Here is a 13,192-nt window from a genome sequence, read left to right as displayed (position 1 = left end):
TGCATTATGCTATGCTATGTTTTGTTCTGCTATGCTATGTGTTGGACTTGGCCCTTCTGGCAGGTCCACCCCTGAAGTTTTTGTGTTATATGTAACCTGGGGATGGTGATTCCCACTCTGAGTGCATGTGAAGAGAGAGAGACCTACCCTTCCATAGGAATGCATGGGGAATGTATGTGTCCTTGGTAGTTCCCGATGCGTAGGGTGTGCAGGGTCAAGTCTGGTATGTATGAACTCGTGAGATTGAATGCTGCGCAACGGTATATGCGGCATGAGTGTGTCTAATGTAAAAGTCCCCCTTTTAGAAGTTGGCATATTTGTGGAATGTGTGCCTGGCGTATGATTGGATGAGGCTGGCTGGTGAGCCTGGCTCCCAGAATCTGGGAGGGTCTGCCCCGGTGGTGAATGGAGGGTTTAGCATGCTGATGTGAGGTGAGGAGTGAGCCTGGGTCTGCTTGTGGATTGACTGTCTGGTTTGAGTGTCCTGAATGAGGCTGGGTTTTCCCCACACAATGCTGGCTCCACCCCCTGGGGTGCGTCTGATGTTCCTAGCCTGGCCAGTGAAAAGAATCCCCCATAACCAGTTCCAGCTGGTTCTCTCCCTGCCTGCCCCTTCAGACCAAGGATGTGTGTATAAAAAGGGTGCTGTGACACTCTGGAAATGTTCTTGTTCTCAACTTGAATCTACCAGGGGCTGCTGCTGCTTGGGCTCAGGGTTGGCTTGCCTCCCTGGGCCCTGCCCTACTCCTGGACTGCTGATGGCCTTTTCCCTTCTAGGAGCTGCTGTGCTCCACCTGAGGTCCAGGACTTTTTTTGGACTGCTACTCTTCCTCCAGCGTTTTCCTCTGACCCCCCAGCGCTTGGGGAGTGCTGTTCTTCCTACTTAGTGCCTGGAAGCGCTGCTTTCTGCCCTCGAGCGCCTGGAGCACTTTATGGAGGTTACCCGCGCTGGGAGTGCTCTACTTCCCCTGCAGAGCGCCGTAACGCTGTCCTAGCGCCTGGGGGCGCTGTTTACTCCAGCCGGTGCCCCCCAGCCTTTGCCCTGTTCTGTGGGGGTTCTACACCCCCAGCGAGTGCCTACCCCGCTAACTGCCCTTCCTCGAGGGAGCCTAGCCCTCGCCATTTTCCCCGAGGTCACCACCACCGGCCCGGGTTCCTTCGTGTTGTCCGTCCCGGGCCGCGCTGGGATTGGCTGCTGACCCAGGACTTGCTGCTGACGTCTCCCCGGGCCGCGCTGGGATTGGACGGCGGCCCGAGGAGCGTAGGAGGCGGAGGAGAGAGAGAGCGAATGCAGGGAGCGGCGGGAGCCTACTCCGCGCCCCTGCTTCCCCCCCGGGGCCCCCAGGAGCGAGAGGGAGCCCCAGAGAGCGAGGAGAGACCGGCGCCGCAGACCCGGTGAGTGCTGCACACGGGAGGGGGCGTCGGGGCACATTGCCGGTGCCCGCCCCTCCCCTCCAATGATCCTTCTGTTGTGCTCGGAGGCCCGTGGGGGCCCCCAGTGATGCCGGGACCCCCGAGGGGGGACCCCACCTGCCCACACCTTGCGTCCTGAGCCCGGAGAGGCTCCACCGGGCGACATTGCTTCGCCGAGCCTGCGAGGCTCGACCCCCAGCCACATCACGCTTCCCGAGCCCCGAGAGGCTCCACCTCAGCCCAGTGTCTCTGAGCCCGAGTAGGCTCCAACGTGTCCTTGTGCCCCCGAGCCCCGAGAGGCTCCACCATTGCCCCTTGTCCTCTCGAGCCGGCGAGGCTCCGCCCAGCATCTTGGTTCTTGAGCCCTAGAGGCTCCCTCATGGTGCCATTATTTCCCCTGAGCCTGCGAGGCTCCCACGATGCCCCTCAGCTGCCCAGCACTTTGTGGGCAGCTGCCACGTGTAGGTTTGTCCCTGGTTACCTGCAGCCTGCCCTGAACATCGAGACTCTTGGGCGCCCTTGCCCCAGAAAGGCCAGCTGGCCTGTGGAATGCTATTGACTAATATTAATGTGATGCTGAGAGTTATTATGTGTTGCCCTGCTGATGGGGGCCTCTGTTGTGTTATGTACCTTGTCCTTCTTTCCCTCCTGAATACCCGATGTCCCATTTATGTGATTCCTGGTCCGAGTGAGTTCTACTGCTAGTTCTAGGAAGCTCCCAGTTGATATGTGTTCTAATGCCAGTTCCATCAGGTGCATACCCCTGGCAGGGGTCCCTTGGCCCTGCCCTGTACCCTTTCCCTGGTAAACCCTGCCGTGCCTCTGGCACCCTGTAAAATGTGTGTTCCTATGTGTCCTTCTTAATACAAAGACTTTTCATATATACTTTGTGTGGAGTTCCTTTTGTGGGAGGCCCTGGATGTTGTTGGTGGGTGCGTGCGCAAATACTTCACACATGACCTCAGAGATAGGCCTGGCTGCTCGCGGCGTTAACTAGAGGGTGAGCAGGGGTTGTTTTTACATAGGAGTGGCGGTCTCTGACTGGCTGTGGCGCAAACCCTGGCCGGCCGGGGGTCCCATTTCCTACACTATGCTGGTGAGGGTGTGTGAGGGTGAGGGGGGGTGAAAGGGGGTGTGAGGGGGGGGTGAGGGGTCAGGGGGTGGGTGGGCGAGAGGGTGTGTGAGGGTGTCTGAGGGTGAGGGTGTGTGAGGGTGTCTGAGGGTGAGGGTGTGTGAGGGTGTCTGAGGGTGAGGGTGTCTGAGGGTGAGGGTGTGTGAGGGTGAGGGTGTGTGAGGGTGTGTGAGGGTGTGTGAGGGTGTGTGAGGGTGTGTGGGCGAGGGAATGTGGGGGCGAGGGAATGTGGGGGCGAGGGAATGTGGGGGCGAGGGAATGTGGGGGCGAGGGAATGTGGGGGCGAGGGAATGTGGGGGCGAGGGAATGTGGGGGCGAGGGAATGTGGGGGCGAGGGAATGTGGGGGCGAGGGAATGTGGGGGCGAGGGAATGTGGGGGCGAGGGAATGTGGGGGCGAGGGAATGTGGGGGCGAGGGAATGTGGGGGCGAGGGAATGTGGGGGCGAGGGAATGTGGGGGCGAGGGAATGTGGGGGCGAGGGAATGTGGGGGCGAGGGAATGTGGGGGCGAGGGAATGTGGGGGCGAGGGAATGTGGGGGCGAGGGAATGTGGGGGCGAGGGAATGTGGGGGCGAGGGAATGTGGGGGCGAGGGGATGTGGGGGCGAGGGGATGTGGGGGCGAGGGGATGTGGGGGCGAGGGGATGTGGGGGCGAGGGGATGTGGGGGCGAGGGGATGTGGGGGCGAGGGGATGTGGGGGCGAGGGGATGTGGGGGCGAGGGGATGTGGGGGCGAGGGGATGTGGGGGCGAGGGGATGTGGGGGCGAGGGGATGTGGGGGCGAGGGGATGTGGGGGCGAGGGGATGTGGGGGCGAGGGGATGTGGGGGCGAGGGGATGTGGGGGCGAGGGGATGTGGGGGCGAGGGGATGTGGGGGCGAGGGGATGTGGGGGCGAGGGGATGTGGGGGCGAGGAGATGAGGGGGCGAGGGGATGTGGGGGCGAGGGGATGTGGGGGCGAGGGGATGTGGGGGCGAGGGGATGTGGGGGCGAGGGGATGTGGGGGCGAGGGGATGTGGGGGCGAGGGGATGTGGGGGCGAGGGGATGTGGGGGCGAGGGGATGTGGGGGCGAGGGGATGTGGGGGCGAGGGGATGTGGGGGCGAGGGGGGTGTGGGGGCGAGGGGGGTGTGGGGGCGAGGGGGATGTGGGGGCGAGGGGGATGTGAGGGCGAGGGGGATGTGAGGGCGAGGGGGATGTGAGGGCGAGGGGGATGTGAGGGCGAGGGGATGTGAGGGCGAGGGGATGTGAGGGCGAGGGGATGTGGGGGCGAGGGGATGTGGGGGCGAGGGGATGTGGGGGCGAGGGGATGTGGGGTTGAGGGGGTGCGAGGGTGAGGGGGTGCGAGGGTGAGGGGGTGCGAGGGTGAGGGGGTGCGAGGGTGAGGGGGTGCGAGGGTGAGGGGGTGCGAGGGTGCGAGGGTGAGGGGGTGCGAGGGTGAGGGGGTGCGAGGGTGAGGGGGTGCGAGGGTGAGGGGGTGCGAGGGTGAGGGGGTGCGAGGTTGAGTGGGGGTGAGGGGATGTGGGGGTGAGGGGATGTGGGGGTGAGGGGATGTGGGGGTGAGGGGATGTGGGGGTGAGGGGGTGGGTGAGGGGGTGAGGGGTGGGTGAGGGGGTGAGGGGTGGGTGAGGGGGTGAGTAGTGGGTGAGGGGGTGAGGGGGTGCGAGGGTGAGGGGGTGTGCACTGAGGGGGTGTGCACTGAGGGGGTGTGCACTGAGGGGGTGTGCACTGAGGGGGTATGACTGAGGGGGTGTGACTGAGGGGGTGTGACTGAGGGGGTGTGACTGAGGGGGTGTGATTGAGGGGTGTGACTGAGGGGTGTGACTGAGGGGTGTGACTGAGGGGTGTGACTGAGGGGTGTGACTGAGGGGTGTGACTGAGGGGGTGTGAGGGTTGTGACTGTGAGGGGGTGTGAGGGCGAGTGAGGGTGAGAGGGTGAGTGAGGGTGAGTGAGGGTGAGGGTGTGTGAGGGCGAGAGGGTGAGTGAGGGCGAGAGGGTGGGTGAGGGTGAGAGGGTGGGTGAGGGTGAGAGGGTGGGTGAGGGTGAGAGGGTGGGTGAGGGTGGGTGAGGGTGAGAGGATGGGTGAGAGGGAGGGTGTGGGTGAGAGGGGGTGTGAGGCTGAGGGTGAGGGGTGTGAGGTTGAGGGTGTGTGTGAGGGGGAGGGAGTGTGTGAGGGGGAGGGAGTGTGTGAGGGGAGGGTGTGAGGCTGTTTGAGGGAGGGTGTGAGGCTGTGTGAGGGAGGGTGTGAGGCTGTGTGAGGGAGGGTGAGGGGGTGTGAGGGGGTGTGAGAGGATGGGAGAGGGTGGGTTAGAGGGTGTGAGGGGTGTGAGGGTGAGGGGGGTGTGGGAGTGTGCGAGGGTGAGGGTGTGGGTGTGTCAGTGTTGGACAGGGCCTCATGGCGTGGTCCCACTCCTTCCGCATGGCGGGTCCCAAACCACCTCGACCCCTGTTCTACGACCCAGAGCGGCAACATCCACCCTCCACGAGTGCCGCCCCTCCGGGCCGCCTCCAGCTCTCCCCCGACGGAACTCGTCCCCATCTCTCCACCTCCCCCGGCTGGCCCGGACCATCGTCTCCGACCCAGCCGCCATCTTGGACCCTCCACGACCAGGCCTCGTGGCCTCGGCCCGACCCCAGCCGCAGGCCCAGCAACGCCCCGACATCGAGGCACCACGATCCGACCAGGGGGTAAAGAGACCACTTGGCGAGTCAATGGGGGAAGGAGTTTCGATGGTCCCCCATCCGCCTAGTTTCGATCGCCCACAGCCTCCCTGGGCGCTGGCTCCACCCCCCTGCTGGGTGTCTGGACTCACTCATCCCGGACCCCGACCTCCAAGTGCGAGGGTCCGCACATCAAAGGGCACCAGACCTATAACTGGGGCAGCTCCGGAGCAGGAAGGCAGTTGTATCCTGGAGTCGAGAGACACCGAGACAAACTCATCCTTGGAGGCCTGCTGGCGCTGCCGCGGCCCATCTTCGTGAACCATCTTTGGAGTCCTGCTGGCGCTGCAGCGGCCCATCTTCGTGCAACCATCTTTGGAGTCCTGCTGGCGCTGCCGCGGCCCATCTTCGTGCAACCATCCCTGGAGTCCTGCTGGCGCTGCCGCGGCCCATCTTCGTGCAACCATCTTTGGAGTCCTGCTGGCGCTGCCGCGGCCCATCTTCGTGAACCATCTTTGGAGTCCTGCTGGCGCTGCCGCGGCTCATCTTCGTGAATCATCTTGGAGTCCTGCTGGCGCTGCCGCGGCCCATACCAGAGAACCCTCCAGCTCGAGGATTGAGACCTGTACGCCAGAGATCCCCGTACCAGACCGGTACCAAGACTGTCCCGCTACCCTCTTCCCACAGAGACTAAGTTTGAAGGGATCCCAGCATCCCGTTCCTTCTGTATCGTTAAGATAACCTGCCTAAGAATACCGATAAAAGTGTTGAGAACCTATCTTTGTGTGGTGTCCATCTGTAGGGGGGTGGTTGCTCGTCCGTACGATCTGAAGAGAGGGCCCTCGCCAGGAGGCCTCTCCCCCTTGCTCGGTCGACTCTCAGGTTTCCCGTCTAACATTGGTGGCCAGCGGCGCGATTCGAGCCGACGCAAATCGTACAGAGAGTAACTCGCCGCACTACAAACGTAAAACACACAGCGACCATGTCGACAAAAGAATCCGGAACAACCGCAAAATTCCAGATGGAACGGCTGGAAGATTACAGTCACAAGGAATTGAAGCAATTCTGCATAGACTTGGGTATCGCTACCACGGGACTAAGTACCAAAGACGATCTCAAGCACGCTTTGCAGACTTGGGTGGAGACGGGAGCGTCGCCCCCCCAAAACGAAAACATCGCAACCACGGAAACCATTGCAACCCCCGAGGAGGAGAGAAGCACGGGCCTCTCTCCCGAGGAGGCCCGAGAACGAGAGAGGAGCCGGCTCCACGAGTTGGAACTGGCTAGACTCCGCTTAGATGGGGAACTGAAACTAGCGGAAAAGAAGATAGCCCTTGAACACCTACAATTACAGGGAGAACGGGAAGAGAAAAAAGTCAGAGTGAGCTGGAGGAGAAGAAGCTCGCGTACGAACACGAGCGAGGTTTAAAGGAACTAGAAATTAGAAGACAAAACAAGGACAACGGCGTCTCAGAGAACCAGAGCTCCACTCCCCCTGCGGACACCAAGGTCCACATCCCCAAAGATGTCGTCCTAGAGTACTACAAGAACGACGACATCCAGCAATGGTTTAAGGCCTACGAGGTAGCCATGACCTCCCACCGGGTCCAGCGAAAAGACTGGGGGGCCGGGTTGTGGGGGAGATTCGTCAACGAAGGGAGAGATGCCCTGCTACAGCTCCCCGATGCTGAGATGACCTCCTACGAGCATATGAAAGCCGCCCTCCTCACTCGCTATGGGCTCACCCCCGAGATGTACCGGCAGCGATTCCGAGACTGTAAAAGGATCCCCGGTACCACCTGGGTAGAATATGTGAACTTTTTTAGCCGAGCCCTAGAAGGATGGGTCAAGGGCAGCCAGGTCACCACCTATGAGCAATTGTTCGACCTTATCGTATGGGAACACCTCTCCAATAACTGTTTCGTCGAACTAAGGCAGCATCTCCTCGACAGTAAACTGACCGAGCCCCGGAAACTCGCCATTGAAGCCGATCGATGGGAGAGCACCCGGGTCCCCCGGAACTGTGCGGGAGACCAAGGCCGAACCTCCCAGGGGTCCCACCGTCCGCGAGGAGGAGGAGGAGGCCAGGGCCGGGGCCGGGACACCGCCACGGTGCCTCTCCCCAGCACTCCCCCGTCCCTGGCCGAAAGAGGAAGCCCTCCAGTACGACCGGGACCCCGCCCCAACCGTATCTGCCACAAATGCCAGCGGCCCGGTCATTACGCCAACGACCCCAACTGCCCGAGAAACCAACCATCCACCCCCACCGGACCGCTAAACCGCCAGATCACCGCCGTCTCCCTAGAGGAGGAACAAGGCGAAGAAGAGGTCGAATACGATGAACAGTACCAGCCCGAGTGGGAACCCGCAGCCATGTCCCTGGTATGTCTGGGCGAAAGACATGGTCCCATGGGCCCCCATCCCGGCCAATACGCAGAAGTACAGCCAGTGGGTCACCATTAATGGACACCGGGCCGAAGCCCTCCGCGACACGGGAGCCAGCGTAACGGCCGTCCGTTGCCATCTGGTGACCCCAGATCAAATCTTACCCAATGTGCTATGCCCAGTACGGTCTGCGGACAACTCTGAGAGCCTGTGCCAGATGGCCCGCGTCCCCTTTGAATGGGGAGGAGTGTCGGGCATGCTGAAAGTGACCGTCCGAGACGATGCCCCCGTAGACTGCCTCCTGGGGAACGACCTCGAGAACTCCCCCTGGACTGCCGTTGAACGAAGGGAGCACCTGGGGGATGCTTGGCCTCCCTGAATGGGTCTGTGCGACGACCCGATCGATGGCCGCCCGCGCCATCCCCTCCACTGAAGAACCAGAGTGGCCCGAACCTCCACCGTCTGTCATCACGGAAGACACCACCCCCGCGCCCGGTCCACCGGGGCCCAACGACGAAGCATCCGACCCACTCCGCGACCTCCCGGAGCTGGCCCAGTGGCGCCAGGAAGGTGGCCCCACTCAAGAACAGTTCCGCCAAGAACAAAAAACGTGTCCCTCCCTCGAGGGGCTCCGACAGCAAGCCGCAGCCCAGAGCACAGGGGATGCCTCGGGGGCTCACTGGGTCTATTGGGACAATGAGCTCCTCTACAGTGAGCAGAAGATTGCCGAGCTAGGAGCCAGCCGGGTGCTGGTAGTCCCACTCAGATTCCAAGACTTCCTCCTGAACCTGGATCACGATGTCCCTCTCGCCGGACACCTGGGGCAGGACAAAACTTACAGCCGCCTGGTGACCCATTTCTACTGATGAGGAACGATGTGATCAACCACTGCCGAGCCTGCCCCACCTGCCAGGCCAGCGGAAAGAGCGGCAGAAAACTAAAGGTCCTCCATGCCAACCGTCTTAAGCCTCACTTTGTGCGAACAGAACTTAGCCTCCTGATGGCTACCGACAGCGGGGCTGAAGAGGCAGCTCCGGAGCAGGAAGGCAGTTGTATCCTGGAGTCGAGAGACACCGAGACAAACTCATCCTTGGAGGCCTGCTGGCGCTGCCGTGGCCCATGTTCGTGAACCATCTTTGGAGTCCTGCTGGCGCTGCCGCGGCCCATCTTCATGCAACCATCTTTGGAGTCCTGCTGGCACTGCCGCGGCCCATCTTCGTGCAACCATCCCTGGAGTCCTGCTGGCGCTGCCGCGGCCCATCTTCGTGCAACCATCTTTGGAGTCCTGCTGGCGCTGCCGCGGCCCATCTTCGTGAACAATCCCTGGAGTCCTGCTGGCGCTGCCGCGGACCATCTTCGTGAACCATCCCTGGAGTCCTGCTGGCGCTGCCGCGGACCATCTTCGTGAACCATCCCTGGAGTCCTGCTGGCGCTGCCGCGGCCCATCTTCGTGAACCATCTTTGGAGTCCTGCTGGCGCTGCCGCGGCTCATCTTCTTGAATCATCTTGGAGTCCTGCCGGCGCTGCCGCGGCCCATACCAGAGAACCCTCCAGCTCGAGGATTGAGAGCTGTACGCCAGAGATCCCCGTACCAGACCGGTACCAAGACTGTCCGACTACCATCTTCCCACAGAGACTAAGTTTGAAGGGATCCCAGCATCCCATTCCTTCTGTATCGTTAAGATAACCTGCCTAAGAATACCGATAAAAGTGTTGAGAACCTATCTTTGTGTGGTGTCCATCTGTAGGGGGGTGGTTGCTCGTCCGTATGATCTGAGGAGAGGGCCCTCGCCAGGAGGCCTCTCCCCCTTGCTCGGCCGACCCTCAGGTTTCCCGTCTAACAGTGAGGGTGAGTGTGTGGGGGTGTGAGGGTGTGTGAGGGTGAGGGTGTGTGAGGGTGAGTGAGGGTGAGAGGGTGGGTGAGGGTGAGAGGGTGGGTGAGGGTGAGAGGGTGGGTGAGAGAATGGGTGTGGGTGAGAGGGTGGGTGAGGGGGGTGTGAGGGGGGTGTGAGGGGGGTGTGAGGGGGGCGTGAGGGGGGCGTGAGGGGGGCGTGAGGGGGGCGTGAGGGGTGTGTGAGGGGGTGAAGGTGAGGGTGAGAGGGTTGTGAGGGGGAGGGGGTGAGGGTGTGAGGGTGAATGAGGGTGTGTGATGGTGTGTATTATAAGGAAATTATTGTGAGAAGATGCTATTGAGTTTTTTCCCGAGAAAATTTAATGATACAAATGTCTTGAGTGATGAGAATGAAAGTTGTGTTAATGGATTGGGTTGATTCAATTGACTTGACTCTACGGGCATTGCTAAGTGTTGTGGTATGAAATGACCATGAGTGCTTCAGTATCCCAGGTACTAGACACAAGATCAAAAGTAGTGGTGTGCAAGGCCATGTATTTTTGTTCCTGTGAGGTAACCACAGTCCTTGCAAAGAACTTAGAGTCCTTCCTGTCGTTTTTACAAGGATAGTTTTCATCTGAAAATCTGCACTTTTGCAAACTTTTGATTTTTTTTTTACCCAAGTGCTATTTGGATGGAGTCACTTAAGAGGAAAAGCTAAGCAAGATAAGCATTCCATACTAAATGCTCACGAGCTCTAGAGCATGGATGCAGAATACTCACAATTAATGCACTTGCCTACAAAATGCTTGCAGGTTACTTGAGCAAAGCAGGACTGCTCCGTGAAAAATGGGCAATGGTTTAGGAAAGAAAAGTGGATGCTTTCTCTAGGCAACCCAACAAGACTGCAGTCACTTAAAACCACTAATCAAAAGTGTTACCACGATCTCCTAAAATAAAACAAAATAAAAGAAAGCAAAACGTGGAAAAATCGGGCTCGGAATTTAATGTGTAAGAAATAAAACGAGAGGGGTGGATTAGTTCCAAGAAAAACTGAGACGCTCTCTATAAACAAGCTTGCGGGGGAGCACATTCCTTTGAAGTTTGAAGCAGGGGGCAGGGGAGCGGTAGCCTTTGAAGTCTGATTGGGGGTTGGGGGGAAGCGACAGCCTTTGAAGTCTGATGCCGAGGCACAGACAAATGGTGGTGTGTGATGTGGCTGGCGTTGGGCACGCGCCCGTCTCACATGAACTGTGTCTAATCAGCAGCTTGGGTAGACTTTTCGGACCGCTTACTAGAATCTCGCCGAACAATGCTGACGCATTGCTTTAGTGGGACCTGAAAAAGCATTATAGTGGATGGGGTGGAGGGTGCAACAAGGACAACGGAAGACAGGAGGGGTGGGAGGGGACAAGCAACATCACAGGCAACGGAAGGACGGAGGGACAGCAACAATAGACAGAGAGGGAGAGTGGGGCAAGCAACATCACAGCCAACAGAAATAAGAAGGGAGGCACAACTGGTTGGGCAAGCACCAACATGGACAACAGAAAGAGGGAGGCAGTTGAGTGGAGGCAAGCAACATGGACGCGGGAGGGCGAGCGGGGGCAAACTGATGAGGGAGGAAGGTAGGGACACAAAGGCAGAGCAGTGCACGACAAATGAACAGTGGAAGGACACAAGTAACGCGTCAGGCTCGGGACAAACACGAAGAGGAAGGAAGCCTACGACAGCTGACCACTAAGTAGCAGCAAATGAGGGACAATGAAGCCAACCCATGGTAAGCAATATGAGGCCTCTAAGCCCACAGTTACTAAGCAATATGTCTTGCAACAGAAAACAAATATGTTTGGCAAGAGACGGAGCATGCACTGTCTTAGGTGATAGCTAAATAGGACACAGGGAAAAAAGCATGCTGGCTGGAGGACACCGAGCTGCATTTGAGGCTAGATGGGCTGAGCGGTCTTCAAGCACAAAGCATTACATGGGCAGGGGTTGTTAGATATGGAGTATGTTACTTTGAAAGACCGAGTACCTGCCCTTCTCAGCACTGGGTAAAACTTTTTAAGAGGGAGCTCTTCTTGCATGTCTCAGTAGAAAACAGATACTATAGGGTCTTAAGTACCTTCACTTTTATATTTCCACATCAAGCTCGTCCAGACTAAAATTAGCCCTGATGTAGCAGGACACCATTTATTTTTAGCATTTTTATGGGAAATAATTCTCTAGTCACATTTTCAGAACTTCTAGACCATAAAGACAGATAGTCTCACACACTACACTTGCTGGCTTGGTGCAATATGGCCTATGGGGTTGGTATAGAAGGACTTTGCTGTGCTGCTTCCAGTCACTGTGGTGGCTTTTAACTAACACACATACTCTGCAACCAAATAGAAGCTTTAACCAGCTACGCTGTCATCGGGCTTCAAATGGTATAAAAGTTTCGTCCTTCAAAAATAATTCTTCTCAACCCACCCAGCGCCCCCCCAACACTTTGAACCATGGGTGGTATTTTTCTCTGCCTATGGTAAAATTACATCCATCACATCAATTACCCTGAATTTATTGAATTAGAAAAAAAAACAACATAATGGCTTCGATACCAGCAAACACACATCGGACCGTGAGGAATTGTAACCCAGAAGGAATGCACAAAAATAAAACAATCGACTGGTAAATGGATGGGTGGATGAAAAGTGAAGCAAACTGGCCGTTCTCCCGAAGGTACATCACTGCTTCCTGATTTGCTGGCATTCAAGGACATGACAACTTACAGAAAAATCAAAGGGCAGCAAATAAAACACAAGGGAGGCTATTGGTAAACAAATGAACTTTCATGGAGTGCTTCACACAAATGAAAGAAGTAGCGCTTGAAAATCAAGCAATGGAAGCAGCGATGCCAGCCAGTTAAAGCGATGGTAGAAAGGCAATGCTTTATGGGGGGGGGGGGGGGGGGGGGGGCAGTCAATGAGAGTTATGAGGAAAGAACACCAGCGTGGGTGGACTCCAAACTCCTATGTTCTTGGTAAGTCAAAATATGCCTCGCAATAGACAATGCATGTGCTGCCTAGGAGGCTGGACTTAAAAAACAAACAAAAAAAGAACACCACAGGCCTGTGCCAGTTTTATGACTCTGTTCACCAGAATGGGGAAGACGGTGCAATAACATGTGCAGTATCACACGCTTTGGGTATTTTTTTTAAGGTTCTGTGTGAGTGTTAGACCCGGCCTCGTGGCGTGGTCCTCCCTGACCCGTAGCCCCACCCGTCCTAAGCTTTACACCCCAACAGACCCCTTGAGTCCCCCGGTCTAGCCAACCCTTCCCTCCATGTTAACCATAACCGTCCCCGGACTTCCCCGTCCATGCCTCCATCTTCCCGGCCCGTAGGCCCTGTGTGCCCACTTCCCGGCACCTAAGATGGCCGCCCGAACCAGCACGGCCTAGGCTGAGAGGCGCCACCCTGGCTGGAGGACAGAGCGCTCCCCTTGAGTGAGAGGAGGAGGAGCAGTAGCTTTCACACCTCCGACCTCTCCTCGAGAAGTGGGTTTCGATCGCCCCTCCGGCCACCCGGAGGGCTGGCTCCACGCCCGCTGTGTGTCTGGGACTCCTCCCGAACCTAACATGAATGGATCAAAGGGCCGCGTGGCAGGAAGCCCCAACAAGCGGCCCCCAGGTGCTAAGACCACGGCCGACCAGAACGCCGGAGATCAAAGAGGAGCAGTCCTATAACTGGGGATGCTCCGGGACTATGGGCAGGTTCGATTCTGGAACG

General features: G+C 58.4%; 1 protein-coding gene across 2 annotated transcripts in view; it reads right to left on the bottom strand.

Moving 5' to 3' along the window:
• Positions 1 to 13,192, bottom strand: part of TESK2 (testis associated actin remodelling kinase 2) — a 610,614-nt gene that overhangs the window by 96,799 nt on the left and 500,623 nt on the right. The gene's annotated exons all lie outside the window — the stretch shown is intronic.

This window comes from Lissotriton vulgaris, chromosome 1_1, assembly GCF_964263255.1.
Source record: "Lissotriton vulgaris chromosome 1_1, aLisVul1.2, whole genome shotgun sequence".
Classification (NCBI taxonomy): Eukaryota; Metazoa; Chordata; class Amphibia; order Caudata; family Salamandridae; genus Lissotriton; species Lissotriton vulgaris.
This window is presented reverse-complemented; position numbering and strand designations above follow the sequence as displayed.